The following is a 24420-nucleotide window of genomic DNA, read 5'->3' on the forward strand; positions in this document are numbered from 1 at the left end:
GCACCTGCTATGTTGTAAACATGTCAGGCAAATCACGCCACTAATCCCTGCATTTATCACACTTCAACAGCTCTTGCATGCACTGCTTCAAAATAAAGCCAACAGTCAACAACACTAATGAGAAGTCCACTGATATGTTTTTTCAGTGATGGGGGATGTCAGTGAGTGCCGTTTAAATAGTTTTCATTATTTTTCAGTGGGCTTTATTCAGGCATTTTGGACATAAGATCATCAGACTTACAAACTGAGATTTCCATCTAAGGAGCACAAATGTTATGTAAAATGTTACAAATAATCTAATCACAGGAGCGACCCTTTCTTTCAGGCAAGTCGATGTTTTTGTCATGTTTGCCTACCAATCGAGTTCCTAAAAGTATGCACATGTAATTATAATTCATTTTCTTTCTTAATCATATTTGCTCACTGGAGGAAGTTTTTGTTTTCTCCCGTTGAGCCGTGTCCTGGGACTGAGCTGTGCCACTCTGTTTGAGAAGGGAAATCTTTTAATTCAGGACCACAAACTCAGTATTTACCCAGCACAGCGACCCATTAGCCCGATGCTAATGCACGCCAACTTTTTTTTCCTTTCGCTTTTTCTTTCGGACCGGGCAACGAACTTGCAAATGTCATATTTATATGAGTGTGTCCAGGCATTAATGGCACATTAACTCAAGTCTGATCCAGAGGTTAAAGCCCACCACCCCTCCTCATCCTGCCTTTATGGACTTGTTTACTGTCACTTACTGGACTGCTGCTTTCAAAGAGTGTTCCAGTGTCATGGGTGTTCCTGTCCTGGATGAGGTGAAATGGGTTCATGTTTTTTGCTTGTATGAAAAAACCTTTTTCCATCAGAGAGAGAAAAAAAACAGCAGTGGAAATAATTGAAGAGACAGTATGAGAGAAGGAACAGGCAGAGAGAGGGACGACAAATAACTTACCAGGACAGAGGAGAGCAGGAAAAGCTGCTTCCTTCCTCCCCTCCGCCACAATCACCAGGGGCTGCGGCTGAGAGTGCAGTCGCAGTATTTTTAGCTCTAATCTGAGAGGAAATGCCACCTCGGGGACCATAGAGGTCATTGGGGAGCAGCGAGGGAGTAGACTAGTGTTTCCTGACCCATGTGGAGCCACACTGACAGGGACACCCAGGGTCATGCTGGACACAAGGTCCAGGTCAAAGAGCGTAAGCTTTGAGTTTGTGACTTGTGTGTGTGTGTGATGCTGGTAGTGGTGATGCGGGGGGGTTCAGGAAGGTGTAAAGCTAAAAAGAGGCCCTACTGCCATATTTTCTACTTAGCAATGATGTTGCATCAGAGCACAACAGTAAAAAGTTAAAAAATTTTAAAAAACTAAGTACACCCTTGCGGCAGGGTTTTAATAGTTTAGCAATTTTCATTAGTTTTTATTTTTATTTCGTTTTGACTTCAGATTTTCAATTTTATATTAGTTTTAATTAGTTTTTACCAATTGTTTGCTAGTTTAGTTTAGTTTTTATTTTTTTTGAAAATCCTTAGTTTCAGTTTAGTTTTGATTAGTTTCAGTTATAGTTTTAGTTGTGTTTGCAATAAAGTGTAACAAAATCCCAGTTTCATCATATCAGTCATTCTCTTCTGCTTATCCTTGGGTATGTTGCTATTCCAGCTACCATACCCTGCACCCTGGACAGGTCGCCTGTCTGTCGCAGGGCTAACACGCAGAGACAGACAACTCACATTCCCACCTATGGGTTCTTTAAATAAATAAATAAAGGCAGATGAACAACCATTGATACCGCAATGAGACTATTAACTCTTGCAGCACCGGGTGTTAAGGCAATTGACTCACACAGTTATGTAGATATCCCAGTCCTGTTGTCTCGGGATGCATCACGCTGCCTTGCCTGGGGTTAGCTTCTGTTTTCTGGGGATGAGGGTTGAGTGTGCTCTCTTACCTTCTCAAGGTAAGCTAGCTTAGCCTTCTTGTGCGAGCTTTTCAAGTGCACTTTAAGGTTTGTGGGATTTTCTTCCCTTTAGAAATGTCCCTCATAATTTGTCTCTTTCCACTACAACACACTTGCTTTATCCAAAACACAGTCATATTCAAAGTAATCCCAAATTGGAAGCTGGCGCTTTCTCCAGACTTTTCCTGACATGATTCTGCGCGTGGACGGAGCACCAACACAGACGACTCGACTAACGTACTTGCCACCTGCTGGCATAATGAGACACAGCAAGAAAAAAACCTGGAAACAAAACTTCTTTTTCACCCTTGACTATTGTATGACACGCACACATCAACGAAAACTAAACGCATTTTTGCTATAAATTCAGTTAATTTTAGTTAGTTTTGTGAACACTCATTACAGTTTTAGTTAGTTTTCCTTTTTTTGTTTTTATTTCCGTTAACGAAAATGTTTTTTCACTTCTAGTTTTCGTTATTTCGTTAGTTTTCGTTAACGATAATAACCTTGCCTTGCGGCAGATGTGAGAACCTCTATAAAAGCAGAAATTTTGACAGTTTTCTTAATGAAATGCCAAAATCACAGGAGTGGACGTCCCAGGAAATTCACCTGGTCAAACTGTGTAATGCTCATAGAAACAGCAAAAAATCCAGGAGCTAATTCTCAGACTCTACAGGCCTCACTTAAAGTTCATGACCAAATCATTTGTACAGATGGGACCAAAGCGGAGCTGTCTGGCAAAAATGCACAGTTGCACATTAGCCAAAACAAAGCATATCAGCACAAGCATGTCACAGTAACTGTCAAGCGCGGTGGTGGAGGGGTGATGATTTGGGCTTCTTTTGCAGCCACATGACCTCTGCACCTTGTTGTTATTGAGTCAACCATGAATTCTTTGTACCAAAATATGTTAGACAAATGAGAATGTTTCCAAACACAGAAGGAAATCTCGTACAGAATGGCGGAAAACGAAAAGAATCGTGATTTCAATGGTCCGGTTAAATTCCAGACCTCAGCCTGACTGGAATCCTGGTGCAGGGAGAGCTGTGAGTAAATCAGAGCCCACACATCTTAGTGAACGTAAGCAGCAGGGGCGTTTTTAGCCCAATTTTGGGGGTGCTGAAGCACCCCCAAAATGAATCAAAGCACCCCCAAAGGTTTCTTACTTTTTTGACAAAATTTGCTGTTTGTGTGACATACTACCAAAAATATAAAAAAGCATACAGTACTTGGTTCAGGCGTGATATTTTAACAACAAAAGTATAGATATCCCCCCTCCCTCCCCCAAAAATGGTTTGTTCCAGTTCGCCTCTCCCCTGCTCTGGTTCTGGCGCCCTTTCTGCCAGAGCGATGGTGGCTGAGACGCAGCGGAGTGGTGTGAGTGCCTGGCTTAAAACAGGACATGTTAGCTGCATTTAACCTTCAGTTCCTCTTTATATAGTTAGGTAGGAGTCAGACCATGTTTCTATTTAGCTGAAAAACATTACACCCAGGTAACATGCAGTGTTGAAAACGTGTTTTCCGACGATGTTTGCTACCCTACAATCCGTCCTGCTCTGTAGTAAAATCAGTGACATTTGACCGTCCTGTTGCTCCCATTGAAATTTATATAGCCTATTTAAAATCTTAAACTTAAAATTGTCCGCAGCCCACTGTTGTCACCACTGTCCTGTTTGAAATGGAATGAGAGAAGCTCCTTATTTTCTCATATGTGCTTGTGCCGATATTAAACCCAGAAGCCACATTCAGGTAACAGTGTAAGATCTAATGATCCATCAATAAAGGATAATGTTGGATCAGTGTTTCAATATTTATATCTTTTATTAGATGTACATGTGGTTTGGTTATTTGCCTTTTGGTTGAAAGTACACTGAGAGAGGCCTTTTTTTTTTTATTAGTGATCTTAATAGTATTTTTTTTTAACATATTAATATCTTTGTATTCAGTTAGATGAAAAAAAAAATCTATTTGTGTATGATTGTCAGTCCAAAGAGGGAGAAAGAGGGGAACGTGAGGAGAAAGTAGAAGGTCAGGAAGAACCAGGTGAGAAAACAGGGAATACAGGGAATAGTGACAGGCACAACAGAAACTATTAAACTGCTTGAGAGAGTTGACCACCAAAAAGTGATAGACAGATTTGCCAACCTCAAGGTGAAGCACATAGGTTAAAATAAAATAAAAAATCTGCAGCAAAGATCTTTTTATACATAGTTTACATTGTACCATAGGCAAAGTTGCCTCCATTTTTATAATTTTTTGTACATTTCAAGGATTCTTCTATTTTTGCCGTTTATTTTTATGTATCTGTATTGTATTAAACATACACATTAAAAGTGAATCTCTGTCCAAAAAATACACAGAGTTTACATTTTACTCACTATAAGCATCATTCATTATTCTCCCCCAGTAATTAAGGTTAGGATATGTAGGGGTTTTTTTTTATTCCAATCCCTTCTTCTTTTGCAGTAGTAGTCTTTTTCCTGCATTTAACCCTTAGATGCACACGTGGGGTCAAAAATGACCCCACGGGTTGTTTTTCTTCAAAATCTTTAAAATGAAAAGTTGTAATATATTCATATTCCAGGTATTCCTCATAAAATATGTTTGTAACATGAGGCCATTTGCATTTTTATTTATTTTTTCATTAATTTAAAAAAAATGCAGTTTTTGTATCACTACCCCACTCTTCCACAAGTGGGGTCAAAAATGACCCCAAGCAGTTCCTATGGAATCGTATATGAAATGTTCATTCTTAGCAACTCTGACTGACCCACTTACACTTCTGATGGATCAAGAATTAATTTTTACACAATAACATACATGATTTATAGTCAGGGCTGCACATAAGTGGTCTGAAGGTGCACATTCACTGTCAAAATAAAAGTATTCCCTGAAATTCAAAGAATACACACTTCTTTTGCAGTGGAGGAACACCAAAGTAATTGCTTACGGAGCTTGCTTATTCAACATCTTTAAGAGTTCTGAACAAATGTCTGTCCTCCTCCAGAACATCTAATGTGCGCAAACGAGCGTTCCAACTTCTTATCTGGTACGCGTCTTTTATTTTGACAGCGAATGCACACCTGCGAACCATTTATGTGCAGCCCTGTTTATAGTGTCCTGTGCATTTCAAACATTGTCCTTTATGATGGGTTTTTTTTATATCTAAAGTAACATCGCTGTTACTTTAGGCCAGCTAGGATCCCTGTGAACCTTGGCCTACAAATGATCCTGGACAGATGGGATGAAGAGCCCATCAGAGGCATTTACTCAGAATCTGACATCTAAGACATAGAGGACCCAGACTATTGTCCCCCCAACTAAACAAGGCCAGTCAGATACAGAGGAGTCCTCTGATGAGTCCTCTGAAGAGGAAATGGATATTGAGTCTAACAGGATGAGCCCCTCTTATTGCTCTAGCCACAATATTCTGAATTAGACAGCCAGGGCTTGCACCTGGGTTTAGTCCTGTCTCCCCAATAGATGCATAAAAGATGTTCATGTCTGATGATATAATAGAAGAGGTGCTGTCATACACAAACATGGCACGGAGAGTAGCCACAAACAGTGGAAAACAGTGGAAAAATGTAATCAAACTTAAGCTCATGGCCTTCATTTGACTGACCATTCTTGCAGGAAGTGAGAAGAACTGGGATGTACCAGTTGGTGTGTTTTTTGGGAGTCCTCTGCATAACCCATTGTACAAGGCCACTATGTCAATTCAAAGATTTGAAGATATTCATCCGTCTTGCACTTTGATGACAAGAGGACCAGAGCCTACCGACTGAAAACAAACCACATGGCAGCTTTCGGCTACATATGGGGCCTGTTCCTGGTCAACTGCAGGCAGAAATTCATCCTCAGTGATTGTGTTACAGTGGATGAACAACTTGTGCCTTTCACAGGGAAGACCCAGCTTCTGCAGTATATGCAGAGCAAACATACAAAAGTGATACAAGTGATACAAAAACTGCAATTTCTTAAAATTAATGAAAAGATAAATAAAAATGCAAAGGGCCTCATGTCACAAACATGTTTTATGAGGAATACCTCAAATATGAGAATGTTACAACTCTTTGTTTTAAAGATTTTGAAGAAAAACAACCGAGTTTATAGCAAAATGCATTGTTTCTATTTGGGGTCATTTTTGACCCCACTCGTGGAAGAGTGTAGGTATTGGTAGGTTGTGCATCCAAGGGTTAAATAACCTTTATCAGATTTGATGGTTTTGTTACAGACAAAAAGTGTTTTGCTTTTCTTTCACAAATGTGGGAATTAAATTGTGTTAAAATGTACAAAACAGTGATGTCATGTTTTGTGACGAGGACCCAGGCACAGAGAGACTTGATGAATTTAAGAATCTTATGATTTAATAAAGAAATTTGCGGACTTGAACAACGATGGTAAAATTATGATGACTGATAACGTAGATGAAGACAACAGATGATGAGGAACAGGGGTTTAAATGTACCAAGGAGACAGTCAGAGAGAACTTGGAACAACTGGAGATATTTAAGGATGCAGGGACTGACAGAAACAGGGAAGAAGTCTCATCGTGACGAGTAAAGTTTATCTTGCTCTGGCTGGGCAGCTCTCTGGGTGCTCAGCATCCCCAAAGCTCTGATCCTAGAATCGCCCCTGGTAAGCAGCATTGCAAATGAGAATGGGCCAAAATTCGTTCACAGTGATCTGACACTGATAGTCGTACAGAAAAAGATTACTTCAAGATTACGTAAAGCTACGCTTAGCTCTACAAGCTAAGAGTAATAACAAGGAATGGATGCTGAAAATGAAACTGGAAAAAAATGATTGTACTGATAAATATGTGTTGATTACTATATAATTACATCTTTCCACAAATTGATGCATTCTCATAAACTTAGAATTCCTCCATTAAAAATACATAGAAGTTGGTACAAGTATGTGAAAACTGCCATGTTGAATATACTGGCCTGATATGTACGATGCCATTCCATCTAATTAGACCGGGCACAAATACAGGTGAAGGAGATAAAGGTGGAGGAGAACAGAAGTCGTAGACATTCACATGCCACAAAGGCACACTTTCAACTTCAGACTCAAGATATGCATTATTATTATTAAGAAACAGGAACTATTGAGTTCCTGTTTCTTTAGTTTTTGCTACTTAACTACTCACACAGTTTTTGTGCTATTTTTACCATTCAAATTTTAAACTGTTCTGCTAATGCCAGCTATATCTTGTGGTGCTCATAACTTTAATACTTTTTAAAATTTAAGCTTTTTAAAATTTCAACTTGTCATATCTCTTAAACCATGGACTCAAGAGACATGAGCCTTGTGCCAATCTATCTTCAGAGACTCCTGACGCTCAGGGTGAAAGAATTTTTTCGATATCTGTTTCCCATGAATTACGTTTGTTTCAGGATAGAAAATCTGTTCTTCTGTCAGATTTCAAACTCTGAAATTGAAGCTGTTTTTTCTCTCATCATATCTCTCTCTGGGATAAGTGCCGTTTTACCTCACTGAAATGAGCAGGCGCCCTGAGAGCAGGTGGTTTGAATCCTACCCATGGCTGTTGCCGCATGTCTCCCTCTGCTTTCTTGACACTCTTCAATGTACCCTTTCAACTAAAGCCATCTTCAGCAGATAGTTCTGCTTCTTCAGCTGTTTTCAGCACATGATTTCTGCATTCACCTGGCATTTTCACAGGATAACTTTTTCTAGTTATCATTTGTCATTGTGCTCAATTAAGAATCAGTAGCTGTTCTCGATCGGGGGTCACTCCTGTTGATTCCTACACTCGTGTGGTCACTCTCTGCGTGTAACGGCTACCTGTGATTTCACTGCTGAAGGACTGACCTTGATTAATACGAGACTTCCATCTCTGCCATCTTTATTTTTTCTAAGGCATCCACATGCATGCAATTATACTGTATCTATGAACACACAAGCCCACAGCTCATCAGTCTGTTACAATACAAACTGTCAGACGGGTAGATGATCTTTAATCCAGATATTGAAAATTAGAGGCAGACTCCCTTTCCGGCTGCCTGGCTCCCTTTCTCGCTCTCTTTCCTTTTTCTTCCCTCTCTCCAAACGCAGAATCCCTCTCACAGATCCTCTGGTTAGAAAAATGTTTAGCGGTCGAGCCTTGCTTCCTGTAATTACTGCATTATTCCCATCCCATCTGGTGGAGAGAGACAGTAGGGCAGAGGGCGCCTGGGTTTTACTCGGTCCAACGGGGAGCTGAGCGCAGAATCCCAAACATGCATAGTGTGCATTCTGAGACACACATGCAGCCCTCATTCAGAGCCACAGCTGCAGCAAATGTCACTGCAGTTTGTGCTTGTTTAATGTGGGGTTCAAATGATTAAGATAAATTGATGTGAGGCCCGGCTGCAAAATGAATTTGGCTACGTCTGATCTCTAATGGATAACCATCGCGCGCACACATGTGCGTGCGCACACACTTCCACAGTGGTCATGTCTGTGAACATTTTAATGGAGCGGTCAATCAGAGAGAGCAAGGCAGCCTCTCTATTGAGTTAGGACAGACATTAGCACCAGGCCTGTCTCTCGCCTTAGACTTGTCTCCTCTCCGCGACTTTCTATCAGTAGTACAGTGCATAGCGGCCCCGTGCTGTGGCCTACGCAGCCCAGTAGCAGCCACTGATCATAACCTAATTGGATTGATGTAACTTGTTTTCCAGCCCATTCAATCTAATTTGCCTGGAGCCAGCCGCAGAGAAATAATTGTCAATATGATCTTCTCTTTTTGCCCGTCTTGCTGTTTTTCTGCGGATTTCTCAGAGAGGAAGTGGTAGGTAGTATGATGAGCGGCCGAAATATGCAGGAATGCGCTGGACTCAGCAGGAAGAGAAGGTGCACAGGGTGTCAGAGTTGTGCAGTAGCAGCTAAGACTGAATCGAGTAACATGCAGTATCAGTTCTATCAGTATCTGTTACACCGAAGAGTCATGCACAGGTACACTGAAATATTTTGAGACGAATGATTCCTCAGATATTCTGAGAAATACTTTAAACTCTGAATTACGTCCTCTCGTGCACGTGAATGTGACTTTTATATGAAAGCAGCACTGAGTTTTTCTGACCATGACTGATGCTGACCTCACAGTACATTACTAAATTATGAGTTGATAGGTTAAAGAGACATTAAGTGCAGCAACTCTGCATCAGTGTAAACACAGACAAACCAAACCAGGAGGATTATATGACAGAGACATTATATGACAGCTGAGCGCTGTTTTTTATCCAAGCTCAAAAGTACCAAACACAGTCTCACTCATGTTTAAACCTTATTAAGCAGACATTTCATGCTCCTGTGTAAATATATAAGACAATTAAGAGTACTACTACTACTTTCTACATTGTAGATACATACTGAAGACATCAAATATTATGAAGCAAGATATACGCAATTATGCCACCCCAACCGGTCGCAGCAGATGGCCCTGCCCCTCCCTGAGCCTGGTTCAGCTGGAGGTTTCTTTCTGTTAAAAGGTTTTCCTTCCCACTGTCGCCAAAGTGCTTGCTCATAGGGGGTCATATGATTGTTGGGTTTTTCTCTGTACCTATGAAGCACCTTGAGGCGACTTTTGTTGTGATTTGGCTAGGAGGACCTTGACCTTACTTTGAGGATAAGGCCATCCGAGTCACCAGCCTCAGAGATCACAAGTTAACAACACCTCAGATTAGAGCCCAGATAAATGCCACACAGAGTAGCAGACACATCTCTACGTCAACGGTTCAGAGGAGACTGCAGCAATCAGGTCTTTAGGGTCAAATAGTTGCTAAGAAACCATGACTAAGGAAGAGCAACAAGCAGAAGAGATTTGTTTGTGCCAAGAAACACAAGAAAAGGACATTAGACCAGTGGAAATCTGTGCTTTGGTCTGATGAGGCTAAATTTGAGGTCTTTGGTTCCACCCGCCGTGTCTTTGTGTGATGCAAAAGGGGGACAGATGGTCTCTACATGCATGGTTCCCACCGTGAAGCATGGAGGTGTCATGGTGTGGGGGTGACACTGTTGGGGATTTATTTAAAATTGAAGGCACACTGAACCAGCATGGCTACCACAGCATCCTGCAGCAACATGCCATCCCATCCAGTTTGTGTTTAGTTGGACCATCGTTTATTTTTCAACAGGACAATGACCCAAAAACACAGCTCCAGGAGAGAAGGAGAGAGTGTGCAAAGCTAAGGGTGGCTATTATGAAGAATCTAAAATATAAAACATTTTTTGAGTTATTTCACTTTTTTTTGTTCACTACATAATTCCATATGTGTTCATTCATAATTTTCATGCCTTCAGTGAGAATGTACAATGTAAATAGCCATAAAAATAAACATGTATAAGTATATAGTATGTATAAACTTTTGTAAGGGACATTAGATCCAACACAGCTGATTTATATGGCTAAATTACCTCCTTAACATGTCTTGAAGTTCTCCAGAGGCCTGGTAATGAACTCATCATTTGATTCAAGTGTGTTGACCCAGGGTGAGATCTAAAACCTGCAGCACACTGGCCATTGAAGCCTGGAGTTGGACACCCCTGGCTAAAGAGATAAGGTGGGGGCTGTTTTTTTGACCATGTGTGGGTTAGGGTAAGATCTGATATCTGTTTCCTCCAGTGACTGTTTCACTGTTCACACCTTTGTTTGCCATGTCTTGGTTTATCTTTAACTTTCAAAAAAGGGTTTGTCTTCGACCTCAGTGTGTTAATAAACATTTTGGTAGGGAGGAATGTACAAAGGCTATTGTATATCATATATATGTATACATGGGTGTGCATACTGTACAGTGTATTATTATATCTCCCTAAAATCAGCCTCTACTTTTGCCTCTGCAAGAAAAGGAGAGATTTAAAGGGACTGAGAGACTGTTTTGACATGAAAGAGCCAAGAAAGCCATCCAGTAGATAAACAGTCCAAAACATCCTTAGAGTTTGTCCTCAGTCCAAATCTTTTCTTCATCCAAATCCACAGTCAAAGAAGTCTTAACATAATCACAGAGTGCTCATATAAATTAGTAAGCACTCACCCAAACTGTTAAACTCTGGTTGACATCTGCGAGCGTCATTAAATGCTCTGCATATAGACAGAGGAGCTCTTCTCCTTTTATGTGTGTTTACAAAGGGTGTTAGCATGTGCACGTCTCTGTAAACAGACATGTCTGCTTCAGAGTAAGTTCAGCCAGGTCAAGGGGTTACAGTAAAACTCACTCGTCAACTGTCAAAGATTTTCTTTTTATTTTTACATTTCTTCCAGAGGTGTAAAATGGCATCTGGTGGAGATGGACAAAAGAAAGTGATCTGCGAGCACTCGAGTAACGAAGTATCACTCGCTACGGCTTTTGTGCAGACTCTCACAATGGCCTCTGTGATATGGATCCCCCTCATACGAGCAAAGTGGCCACCTATTGTGAGAGGTGAACACGCAGGACCCGAGACGAGCCTCTCTCCTCAGTGCTGCTACAGTAATTATGATGATAATGCTTTTTTTCAGGATTTCAGCAAGTCTTCTCACTTTACTCAAAGGGTTTGGGATTGGACTGAATTTAAGGGGACACCGTGGGGGGTGCTGAGATTTTACACAAAAAAGTTTGCATGGCTTTATACTGCTTTTTTTTTTTATCAGATGATGCTTTTTCATAAAACTGAATTTTTTACAGCAGTGATGATGAGTTTGCATGCGGTAATGTACTCTAGGTGATTTATTAATATTAACATTTGGGCTTTTAAATGGAGCAAAGCCTACAAGCTAGTTTAAACAGAGAAATCAAGTTCTTCCTCATTTTGTATACACAACACACCCTCTTGATTAGGCAATGGTTATTTAGACTTGGTTTGGAGTATTTGAGCCTTTATTGCTGAATACTCTGGGAAGATAGAAGAAAAACCCTGGGGGAGAGTTGAACCCTGGCCACTTCAGTTGCCTTGTGGTGTATGGAGCACCTACTCAACCTGATGACCTATGCTAGCATCTGAACTTTTATCTTTATTAAAGCTACCAAACTTCCCATTGGTCATCATATCATTGTTGGGGTTTTCTCTGTTTTCTGCAATATAAAGCACCTTGAGGCAACTGTTGTTGTGATTTGGTGCTGTATAAATAGATAAATCAATAAATCAGCATCATCAGCTTTAGGCTATAAACAAACTACACCACAGTCACCACACCACCACTAAGCTGTTGCTTTTATCATTGATTGTCCTCACCAACATCTCACTCCAGTCTCATTTACATATATTAGCAAATTATTAGCAAAAGTAACACACATAGTGTCATAGCATGGCAAATTATGTGAGATTTGCTGACATATTAGGGAGGTGGAGGTGTGAAATGATAAACAATTCAGTGTATTTAACTCATTCTTTTAACAGTTATAGTCAACATTTTATTGGTTTAATACCTCTATATGCTCAGCGATAGAGTTTCTGTAGATTTTAATTAATGGATGACAAACATTGTGAAAGAATTATTATTCTTTAAGACAATAAATGCTCTTTGTTCCTTTGTTAAAAAAAAAGAAAAAAAGATTTTGCCTTCTACTCCCTGCCATCACGCTGTTTTTTTCAAAGTCTCAAATAAAAAAACAAAGCAGCTCGGTTGTTTGACTTTTACCCAGTACTGAACAAAATCTGTCGCAATGTGTCCCACTTCTGCTGAGTTGTGTCAATACTGTACTGGGATTAAACAAACAAAGTGTTCCTGGAATTTATACCAACTAAAACTATGACAGTCACTTCGGGTCATGTCCTTCATGCACTGACATCATCCAAACACCTTTCTCTACAGGGAACCAAAGTGATGTCATCAGGCTGACAACCATATGTTAGGACAAGAGGACAAGCCCGCCGCTCCTCCAGACAACATGTCGTTTAACCTGTTTACACAATAGGCTGTCTCCAAGATGGCTAGATAGCTTGTGTGTGAATGCCATTTTTTCTACGCACGAATTATACCGTTACATGAGGGTATAAATATAAAGTAGCAGGCCTCCTGTCGTGGGGAGGAGGAAGTAGGGGGAGGGTCCAGACCCAGAGAGATGGCCCGTGTTTACCCAAAGCAGGTGGACTACTGTGAATATGATAGCAGGTCTCCGCGGTTTCACGTCAACAAGCTGGAGCGCCAGTCTATTGATCCCATCCATGGGGAGAGATAAGCTGTCGCCAGTCATGAAGTCACTGTAACATGCGGCAAGAGAGAGCGCCTGTGCATGTGGACTGTACATACACCGAGCTATTATGTCGACACTAATAAAACAAGATGTTGTTGTGAGTGTAGCAGACAGTATTTGCAGTATAAGCACTTGTATTTTCCGTATTGTTAAAAACACACACACACTTCTTTCCTATTAACTAGTACTGTATGTGTAGCACAGGCTGATTTCATTTTATAACTGACGTGATGGATATTTTTTTATTTCTCAACGTTACAGTTATCATTCCCTGCTACAAAGGAGACACGCAGACCACAAATAACACATTTGTGTGCATCTTGTTTCAAAGAGAAACTCCCACATTCTTGTGCATGTTTGCACTTTTTATTTCTTCTTCTTCTTCATTTTCACAGGAGTCTATTTTACCTCCTAAGCGTGCAGTACAGACGCCAGAAGATAGTTTTGTCTTTTTTAACTGTTTTTGCGTAGGAAGAAAACAACTTACATGAGTATAAAATGATATGAATTAAACTTTTTATTAGTTTCACACAAAAAATGGGAAAACTGCACTACTTTGTGTTCACACTGTACCCATTTTGTTTCTCTCCTTAATTTGGTTTGTGTGAGGGGAAAAAAATGCCACTCAGAAAAATCTGCATCATTTATTGAACATAGCTCGAGGATTACTCATATTACTGCAATACGAAACGTATAAACAGGGCAAAGTTCTTGAAACATTCATCAACAGTAACTCAGAAGGCTTGTTAGTTTTGGTGAAAGTGCAAACCACCTTTCAGTTTTCCCCAAATTGCCCCAACAATGTTTTCAGAGCTGTGAAAAAGGCCGTGTGTGAGGGGCGAGGGGGTCGTTTACGTCTGATGGTTGACTTTTCCTTACCTTGTTCCCTTCACTCAGCGCTCTCATTAGGGCCAGTTTCCATTGCAGTGCTTATGGGGGAACCCATATCTGATATCACTGAAACTACAGTGTTAAACGCAGCCAAAATTTTTAAAAAGAAAGAAAGAAAAGAAGTATTCGTTAGGAGACAAACAAGAGGAAGCAGAAATAAGCTGACTCTGTTCTCTGTTGTATCATTTTTTCTTCTTCATCTGTATTTTTACTGTGCAGAAGCCAGACACTCTGTGTAATCAGCATGCTGGCGATAATGCTGTCTGCTCCCTCTCCCCGTCAAGTCACTTTCTGTCTCCCATTTCTCAGCAGGGAAGGGGGGGATGACTGACAACGCCGGCTACGGAGAGTCAAAAATCTATCTATGGATTTCAGAGTCCTGTTGCTCACCACCACTACCACCCCGTCCCCACTTCCACTCTTTGCCCCTGCCAAATCAATTTTATGCAGGGACTTTATTGACTCAGGTAAAGGGGTTGTGATCCAGCAGTCAATGTCTGTGTCTGTACAGCGGAGGGAGGGGAGGAGACGTGCAGGGAGCGGGCCGCATTAATGGACCCTTCCTACTTGGATCAAGGGACCAGTGTGCAAGTGTGTACATGTGAATGTGCTTATTATATGCATACTAAAGTGTGCATACACATGCATGCATCCTTTATGTCTGCAACTGCATTTTTTGTGTGTGTGTGTGTGTGTGTGTGTGTGTGTGTGTGTGTGTGTGTGTGTGTGTGTGTGTGTGTGTGTGTGTGTGTGTGTGTGTGTGTGTGTGTGTGTACCAGGCATCTTTATAGGAGCCAAAGAGGCAGGCCTGGGCCTCAGGGTGCTGAGGGGCAGACATTGATTATCAGGCACTGTGTGGAGCCACTGGTCTGTCTCCACTGGTGGGAGAAAGGCTGGGATGGTTAGCCCAGGAGCATGTGTAGCTGGGGGCTACAGGCAGAGACAGGCCAGGGGGGTTAAAATGGTAATAGTGGATGATAGGTGGGGATCAGGTTGGGAGGTGGTCTTCCTGCTTCTTTAATGATTAAAGGAGGATGTGACACCCCTCCCTGGAGCCAAGAATTCACCCTAAGGTGCTTTAGTGCTACTGTCCTCAGTACACAGGCCGTTGTCGCTGTGCTGACTGACACGCTGTTAGACGTCATCAGCGGAGCCCTGATAAAAGTCATAATCACACCTGGAGAGACAGCTTCTACAGGAGTATGCCACTTTAAGTCTTTCTTCAACATTCGAGACAAGAAGTAGAGAAATTAGATCAGGAGAACAACACGCAGCGAACAACACAACATGTGACTTTCTGTTCATGTGCCCACCTAAGCACTCGGCTATCAGGTCGCTCTCACGGCCTTTTCGCTAATGTCGTAATGTTGCATAAAGTGGAAACTGCCTAAAAAAATGATTTGGTATTACATATATCTACTACAACACTTGCCTTTATATGTGAATCTTGCAACTTTAGCAAACTTTACACCTTTAGTCTCATTGCATGAAACTCTTTCTAACCTATATTTGCACCATATATTGCAGTGACTGTTTTCCCTTAAAGAAATTGTAAAACTTTTTTTATAAAAAAAAAAATTTCTTCTCAGTTAGGAATGACAGAGAAAGTGAGAACTGTTTGCATGTTGCGATGTCTTTTTTAAAGCATGCATTATAACTGTGTTATTCAGTGTTATTACTCCAACACAGCTCATGACTTTTATTTTTAAATATTGCACCTCTGCTGTTCCTAAACTATATAAATGACTGCTGAGCCTCAGGTGAAGCTCATACTTCTTGCTCTCCCCTCTCAGCCTCTGTACTGTACAGCGGTGTGGGTCCCCCGGCCCACTCATGGTGCCAGCTTACCTCCAGCATTCCTTTGATCAATAGCGGCCTGACTGCCTCGTCTCCGCTCCTCCCCAATTCGCTCCTCTTCAGATCAGCCTGCTCTCTAACCCATCTATGACTGCAGCATCATTAAAAATACATCACATCTAAATTACACTGATCTCTTTTACTCTTTTCATTTGCTTTCACCGTCTCTCTGCCCCCACCTCCCAGTGTTCTCCTGTTCTGCTGTGTCATGATGTGGGACACAAGAAAAGATCTTTTAATGTGAATCTATGAACAGTACATCTCTATTTTCTGCACATATTTCCATTTATGAAAGAAATCAAAATTTCAACTTTATGAGCCAAAATAAAAAGTCAGTTTCAGTCCAGTGGAGCAGTACATTCAGAGGTTGTGGTTCCATTGCATTTTTCCTCTTACCAATAAGACAACTTTTCTTCATTAGCAAAGTTTAAAAGCTTTTCCTTTTTGGAACATTTAAGATTATCTTTCAGAACAACCCATATAACAGATTCACCTGAAATCCTTTAATGTAACAGCTGATAAATAGATAATCCACAAGTGGTTCACATAACTTTTACTTCTCTTATTCTAAAATATCTCTGGGTTGTCTAAGAGTGTACATGTTTTTTGTTTTATTCAAATTGCAGTATCTTCTTCTGAGCTGGGTGGCATTCCTCTGGGAGATAATAGTGAGTGTAGCTCAGCTCATTTGGGGACTACAGGGCGAGTCCGTACAGGCCACTCGTCTCTATCATGGCAGACAACCGGCAGACCAACCTCACAGCGTGATGTGCTGATACCCATCCTGCACTCCCTGCTGCACACAAACACATAGTTGCTGTACTGTGTGCCTCACTAAGTCTGTATTCACATTCTCTCTCACTCTTAAGTTTGATCCAGAGCACTGCGATGATGCTGTGCTGGTGTGAAAGTAAGCTGAGTGAATGTGAGCTAGTCATTTTGGACTAGGAGGTAGTGATTCTTAAACAAGTTAGTTTTAGGAAAAACACTAAAGAGCGCTGCATTTGCATAATAAAGAAGCTAGATTTAATTACATGGTTACTTGTGCTGATCAATATACTGTGTTTACTGTGCTTTTATAGGGGCTCAGTGGTTAGCAGTAATTGATGAAAGCAAGAGAATCATTCTGCGTGTGAGACTGCATCTCTTTTCATTGCAGTGGAAGTTTCCATGTAAACTTGGGCTCTTCCATCGATGAAATCATTAATCAGCATTACATTAAGTGAAAAATTAATGATGACTAGGCCTTCTGGGGATATTCTTAAAAATGACATTTTTAATATTAGAGATTTACTTTCTGCTTGATGGTGATGTGGCTGTAGCTTACAGGGTAGAACAGGTCATCTACTAATTGCCAAATATCATTGGGTAAGATGCTAACAGCCAAGTTGCTGTGAATGTTAGAAATGATAGAAAGCATTTAAGCATATAAAAATGTGCTTTTATAAATGATGGTGAATGGGGAATGAAGTTCTTTGAGTCCTCAGGTACAGTAGAAAAGCACTATATAAGATGCACACACACACACACACACACACACACGGACACACAAAAGTTTTTAGAACTGTGAAATTGAGTTATGGAAAATGTCATTTTGATTTATCAGTGCTCAAACTTGCACCAAAATCAGGTTGTCTTGTTACCTGTTAAAAAGCGAAAGTTTGAAAAACAGAAAAGTAATGTAGCATGATAGTTCGGGTTTATTTAGCTGCTGCTAGCAGCAATTTTGATAGAAAATTCAGTTCTACAAATCCATCTTTGGAGTCATTTTTTTATGCAAACAAGCTTGCCGTAACAACTTGCTAACAGGCAGTGTTAACCAGTTAGCACAGATGTCTTTTTTTCCCCCTTCACTTTATTAACATGAATGAAATGTTGGACAGCATATTGGTGGAGGAGTAAACAGCTCAGTAAAAATGAAAATGAAAACAAATTCATTGCTTATGCTAAAGAGGCATTGGCTAACAAGTGTGTTGGCATTGTTTTAAGTAGCATCGGTTTATACAGCAGTAAAAGTAAAAGACAAAAACGATCAAAGTGTCTCTTGAAACAGTTTCACATTTAAATTTTAACTTTTCTAGTTTGGGTGCATAAGAGTTTTCTTATCTTTAAGGATATTGATGTCAAAAGTTAGCCTGAGTTAATACACAGCAGGAAACAGAATCATGTGATTCTACTGTTTGATAAGAACAGAACATGCTATTAAAATGGGAATGGTTCCTAAAATACATTAGAAGGACCAGAGCAAGCATGAAGGAACTGTGCTCCCATCACAATACACATTTTAAAGAAAAAAAAAACACTATCCCAACAGCCTGAGCTCTGCCCTAATCCCACCTTTATCCCATGTGCTGCAGGTAAGCCTGACCTAGGGTTATCTCCCAGGCTAAAAAATGTGGGGATTCCTCCTTTGTTGTTCCAGATTTAAGTGGAGTGAAGGCTCAAACTCATGGAAAACCCATACATTTTGTTATGTTAAAGATATTTAAACTAATTTCCAGTGCTGATTCTTACATTTTAATAATTTCAAAGTTTTCAACACCAGACAGGAATTCAAATTCTGAAACTCTTCCAGTGTTTTTAACTACAGTTTCACAACTTGAAGGCATTTGGAAAGAAAATAGTCTCTCATGCTCATGATATTAAAATCATGTATATAGATCATTTACTTGTTTGTTTTTTTTCTTATTGGAATACTGAGTTATTTGGCTGCTTGCGAACTCTGCATAAAGAAAAAAGCAGCAATGAGCTAACTGATGATGATGAATGGAAGTGGCGATGCAGGAGAAAGAGCAGTAAGTTCAGGTGAGTGTGGTTGAGGGGGGCTTGCGGGAGCTATGGACATAGAGCTCAGCAGAGGGAGCCCTTTCTTCTGAGTGCCTGTCTCTGAACATCCATTCATGTCAAGCTACAGAAAGCGCATAGTTAAAGGTGTGCTTCTAGAACAACAACACAGGCAATCAGTCAGTGAGCTTTTTAAAATGTATATATATTTTTTAAAATCCCGAATGCAATATTTAGTCTCCAAACTGGTTAAAAAAAGAAACCGCAAAGGCCTCCCTTCACAGAGATCACAGGGGGGCACAAAAAAAGAGAAATTACAGCCTTCAAGTCTCAGCTTCAAAACAGCATGGCTCCCTGTTCAGAAACCACAGACACAGTGATGCTTGAGAAGAAAAACAGCTCTCCCAGACTTTACAAAGAAGAAACATTGAGGCAACTCTGAGCTTAATATGTAAAACATACACACTCATCATAAGTCTCTGACACTGTAAATACCAGTGGCCAGATTAATCAAAAATAATGGACTTGCTGTGTTTGCTGATCCACTAAGTGAATATTTTTCACTCAAAATCCCTCTTCATTCCATATTGCCGTCTGGAGCACTGCCAGTGTCAAGAAACCTGATCCACACCCTCATATTTCTGCGTCCGCCATTAATGACCAGTTGTCAAGAGTTCAAAGAGGAAAAGGTCTCAGAATATCACACTTAATGCCACACACTCCTTTTCATACACATATACAGATGCTCATGTGGGCCACATGCACTGGGGAAATAGAAAAATCACACAGTATCAGAAGATTTTCCCATACACAGCAACACACGCACTTACCTGTCACTTGTAAAGTGCTACAGAAATTCTGTTTGTCTGTCCACACTGTGGGAGGGGTTGCCTGGAGGTGATGAGGAGAGAGTTTCTGTGGAGACAGTAATAAGCGAATGAGGTTGAGTGCAAGGACCCGGGGCTGCGATGTGCTTTGTGCCTCTCTTTGTTCCCATAACAGTAGAAATTACAGGACGCAGGAACAACAGGATTGAGTACACATGACCTAATGAGGGTCCAGGCCTCTGGGAAGAGAGAGCTGGGTGGGGCGGGAGGTTTTAGAGTATCAGGGGAATGTTGGTGGAGGGGAGCCTCAAGGAGAGTCACACAAAGAAAGAGGTGGGATTATAGGTGTCACATTGGTGTTTGTTTTAACTTTGGAGGACAGTTTCGTATAGTGTTATGTCTCCTACATCGCTGATGTCATGTCTGAAGTATTCTTCTGAAGCTCTCTATCCATCTGCATCCCCTTTCTCTGCCTTTTTATTTCTTCTCTCTTTCTTTCTCCGCTGACTGACCTGACGCAAAGTGACAGCAGTTCTCATTAAACACAAAACCCCGGTCACATGTGATATTGACCCCGCAAGTGTTCTGGCTCACCCTGTCCACCACTGGGCTTGACTCTCATCAGCCTCTCTGGCAGGGAGTGACCGAAGCCCCAGAGGTGTCAGGTATGAAGAGGGTTGGAGGTTGGAAGAGATTTTTATTTTTAATCAGCCAATTCGGTAGATTTAATGTGGATTTGCCTGTGATCACCAGTTTATCCCTTCTTTCTTCCTAAATATCTTCTTTAATACACTTGAGAGCAGCAGGGAAGAAGAGCATTGTTTTCCTTATCACAATGCATCACTCGTTTTCCAAAGATTTTCTTAAAGGCACTCTATAGTTTTCTTGTCGTCAGTTGACAGCAATGTACAAACTAATGAGGATTAAAATCCACTGAAAACTCCAGGAGGCTCACAAACAGTCATCTGTAGTTTCACTAAAATCAAAATAATCTACAAGGACTAGCAATTTTTGACTATGATCTTGATTTTTGAGCAAAAACCCATTAGGTGATTGTGTGCAGATGTCACTTATTACTGGACAATACTCTAGGAGTAGTGATTTGAATAACCGACCGCCATTATTGCATACAGTCCTTCGACCAGAGGTAAAAACTAGGATAATAAATTTCCTATTTAAATTATTGTCTAATTTATTATGTAAATTATTTCATCTTCATCTTCTTATCATTGTGGCTGCGACCAGGTGTAACTATAAAGTTTGACATCCAGGCATGGGATCTTTGCTGTTCCTGAGCCTTTGGTACTTTTCCAGCTTCTCCTGTTCCTTCTTCCTGATGTTGCTGTCATTCAGTATTGCTACGCCGATCACTACGTCCACCACTACTATGTCCGATTGGTTATCCATCACCATTTTGTCCATCTGTATCTGGAAGTCCCACAGGATCTTAGCTCGTTCATACTCATCCACCCTAGGAGGCATCTCCCATTTTGACCTCCAGGCTTCCAGTCCATACCCAGCACAGATATTCCTGTATACTATGCCGGCCACTTGGTTATGGCGTTTTATGTATGCCCTGCCTGCTAGCATCTTGCACCCTGCTGACTGAGGGATGTACAGCCCTGCTATCACTTCTGACACAAATGAAGACAGAAAACTAACCAGCAGCAATGCTTGCAGGGTTACTGAAGTTGGGCTAGCTGGTAAATAATGGTGTGGTCTTAACAGTGGTGTTAACAGGAAGCTACTTTGAGACAAGTAAAAAATAATTTGCTAATATATCTCTCTTTTTTAAATCACAACCCCAACAATAGTTTGTAGTTAGCAGACAATATTTACATGTCAGAGTTCCTAATGTAGTAAATGCCAAAGCAATGATAAGAAAGAACTTCCTTGTAGTGAAGTGAAATGCGATGTTACAATGAACAATGAAAGCTGCAGGTTTTTTAAATCTTTGATGTTTTTTTCATGTTTCTTCCGCTTTCTTGGCATTTCTGAATTCGCAGACTCCCGCTCTATGCATAATCAAAGACCTGTGCAAACAGGCACCAACACAGGACCATAAATCCTGCATGAATCCAGTCTAATAAAGTTCAGTCCACAGGCAGCCGACAAGGTTCTTCATCATAAAACACATGTTAAGCTAAAAAGAGCATGAGTTAAACTTTGTATTTAAGTCTCCACTGTCAGAAATAGCACAGCCAGTTTGTCTCGATTAGACACTGTGATTATTCAGATTTGTGACTTGTGTGCGGAGCTACATTGCTGTGACTGTGTCCATCCTTGCGTCCATCTGCCTGTAGTGCACGAGGAGGCCCATCTGCTGTGTTATTGCTCTTGGCTGCCTCTGACAACTTAATGGGATGTTTGATTTTCACATCAGACTTCCTGCGCCGACTTACCCTTTGGTAGTTTGACTTCTCCCCGCTTACCTCTTGAAACTCAAAACAAACACGCACATATTCACACATATATAAATACACAAACGCAACACTGACCTCACATCACCTGCGACACACATTGCTAATTTCATTTACTCAAACGTAAGCGCAGACGACAGATCCAAAACACACACTGCGGTCGTCCACTCTTACTTTGAGGCCAGTTATTTCCATAGTTTCCCCATTTAGTTTGTACAAATAATTCTCGGCGGGGATAGGTCTGAGGTATTTTTCACATCTCACTTCAAGGCCATCAGACATCTTGTTTGTCATCACTGCAGGCCACGAGGATGACCTAGCCGTGAGACTCAATACTCGGCGCTCAGTGATATCGCTTACACCCACTGATGGCTATCTAGCAGTCAGCCATGTCTGCTCTCTGTCTCTGTGACATACGATGATAAAAGATGTCTTCTAAATATCATGAAGTGATGACTCCAGGTTTATGGCCCCATGTGACCTTTTTGACTTATCCATTTGGTCAGAATGCTTAGTGCATTAAGAATGCCCCAAACAACCACTATTTATGTCCTTAACTCTGGTAAAATGAACCATTGTTTCTTCTAAAAGTTAGTAAAATAGCATAAATAGTGGCACCAGCAGCATGATAACAGCACACACTGAGAAATGAGTGCTGGTGCCTGTTGATGGCAAAATTAAAGGTTGTTAGTGAATTTTGGGAAAATGAAACAGGAGTATGTAAAAGTGTCGATTCTGAGGAGAAAGTCTGTATGTGTATAGGTTTGGTTCATTTTATGAACTCATGAGTAAATGCTGATTACTGAAAGCTGCTTATTGGTCAGCTGTGATTATAAGCGGATTAGGTTGCACTTTAGCAGCAATCTATTTTTCTGTAAGATGTTATAGTAATCTCATAGCTTTCAGTAAGGAGTAGCATTTACAACTTGAGACTGAGTAATGATAGTTATCAGTCCCAGGTATGTCTCTGAGATTTGCTGGTCAGCTTGCTTGGTATCTGATGTTATAGTCATTCTAAGGAAAACAGTGGAAACTCTGGTACGAACGAAACGATTGCACAGTCGCTTCACGAGAGGTTGAGAGTGTTGCACAGTATCAGGGGAACTCTCCTTAAGAGTTGCAGGAGGTTGCCGTCTTGTTTTTACTCTTTTACTCTTTGTGCAGATCTATTTTTCTGATTGTCTAGAAGTTGTCATCTAGTGCAGAACATATTCTAGTGTGGAATGTCCACTTTGCAAAAATGTCAGCTACTACCACCTTCTTTGAGCCCAAGCTCATTTCAAACAGGTTGATGGGATGTGTAAAAATATGCTGAACTAAACTGACATTTCTAAAAATTTAGAACTCAGAAATCATGCAGAATGCAGCATAATATCACTTCACAGTTCAAAAGCCAGCATCTGTTATAGCATAGAGCTGCATAAACGCTAACCTCCATCAGTAAAAGTACCGCTAATGCTAAATGACATACAGTATACAGGTTTGGGATCAATACGTGCAGCCAGTATTAACCCAGTTCCTGCAAAAATTTGCCTAGGTCGTAAAACTTGATATGTTGCCCTACTGATTTCAGGTTTTAAATTTTCCATTACAATTTGTTTGCATTGACATCTTAGACAGTGTACTAACTTTTTCCAAAGAAGAAGGCGGTAATGTAGAGGTTAGTTTCTCTAGGGCAGGTTGCATTATGTGACAAAAGGATGAGGAAAAAGTTTCTGTCTCTTTGTGAGAAGGTTAGGTAAGGCCCAAGTTTGAACAAGGCTAGAGTTTGTCACTAATGATGGTTAAAGTTACATGTTTGCAACCCAGAAATCTAAAGTTCTGCAGACTCTAGACATTCACAGTGTATTTCATTTATTTCATTTTAAACACCAGTGCATTTAGTATTTTTGTCAGACAGTTTGATCCAGGACATAATCAAAGAGCTAACTCAATCTAAACTGTAGCTCTGTTGTTTGCCAACGTCAGTGACATACTAGCTCATCCGGCTCATGATCATGTTGTTTGGATTAGTGTGGAATCCAGTTGAATGATGCGAACACCAGCAATTGTTGTGTGAAGACTTTTGAGCCTGCAAAATCACTTAGCAGAGAAATTGCTTTTTTATCTGGTCCACCGTATTGGATGTTGCCTGCACAGTAAACAAACAGCACCGAGCAACTGTCAGCACTCTGTGAACCCTTCAGACAATGTGCATGTGTGTGTGTGCGTGTGTGTGTCTAATCAGCAATCATGCCAAAGATTATTTTCACATGAGTAAGCAAAAGAAACAGAGAATTTAGACTTTAAAAGCAAGACAAACAGCCCCTAACTCTGTGTATGTTTGAGTGTACATGAAGCAAGTGTCAGAAAAAGTTCATCCTTGTGTGTGTGCGTGTGTGTTAGGACAGTATCCAGGGAGGGGGGAACAGACAGCGTGAGCTCCTGCTGTTCTGGCTCTGTGGACACGTTCACTCTGCCCTCATTAGATGGTTAACCAGCGTCCAGTCAGGCACACAAAAAAACGGGGCCCCTCCAACTGA

The sequence above is a fragment of the Oreochromis aureus genome, linkage group 9, assembly GCF_013358895.1.
Source record: "Oreochromis aureus strain Israel breed Guangdong linkage group 9, ZZ_aureus, whole genome shotgun sequence".
In the NCBI taxonomy this organism is placed as follows: Eukaryota; Metazoa; Chordata; class Actinopteri; order Cichliformes; family Cichlidae; genus Oreochromis; species Oreochromis aureus.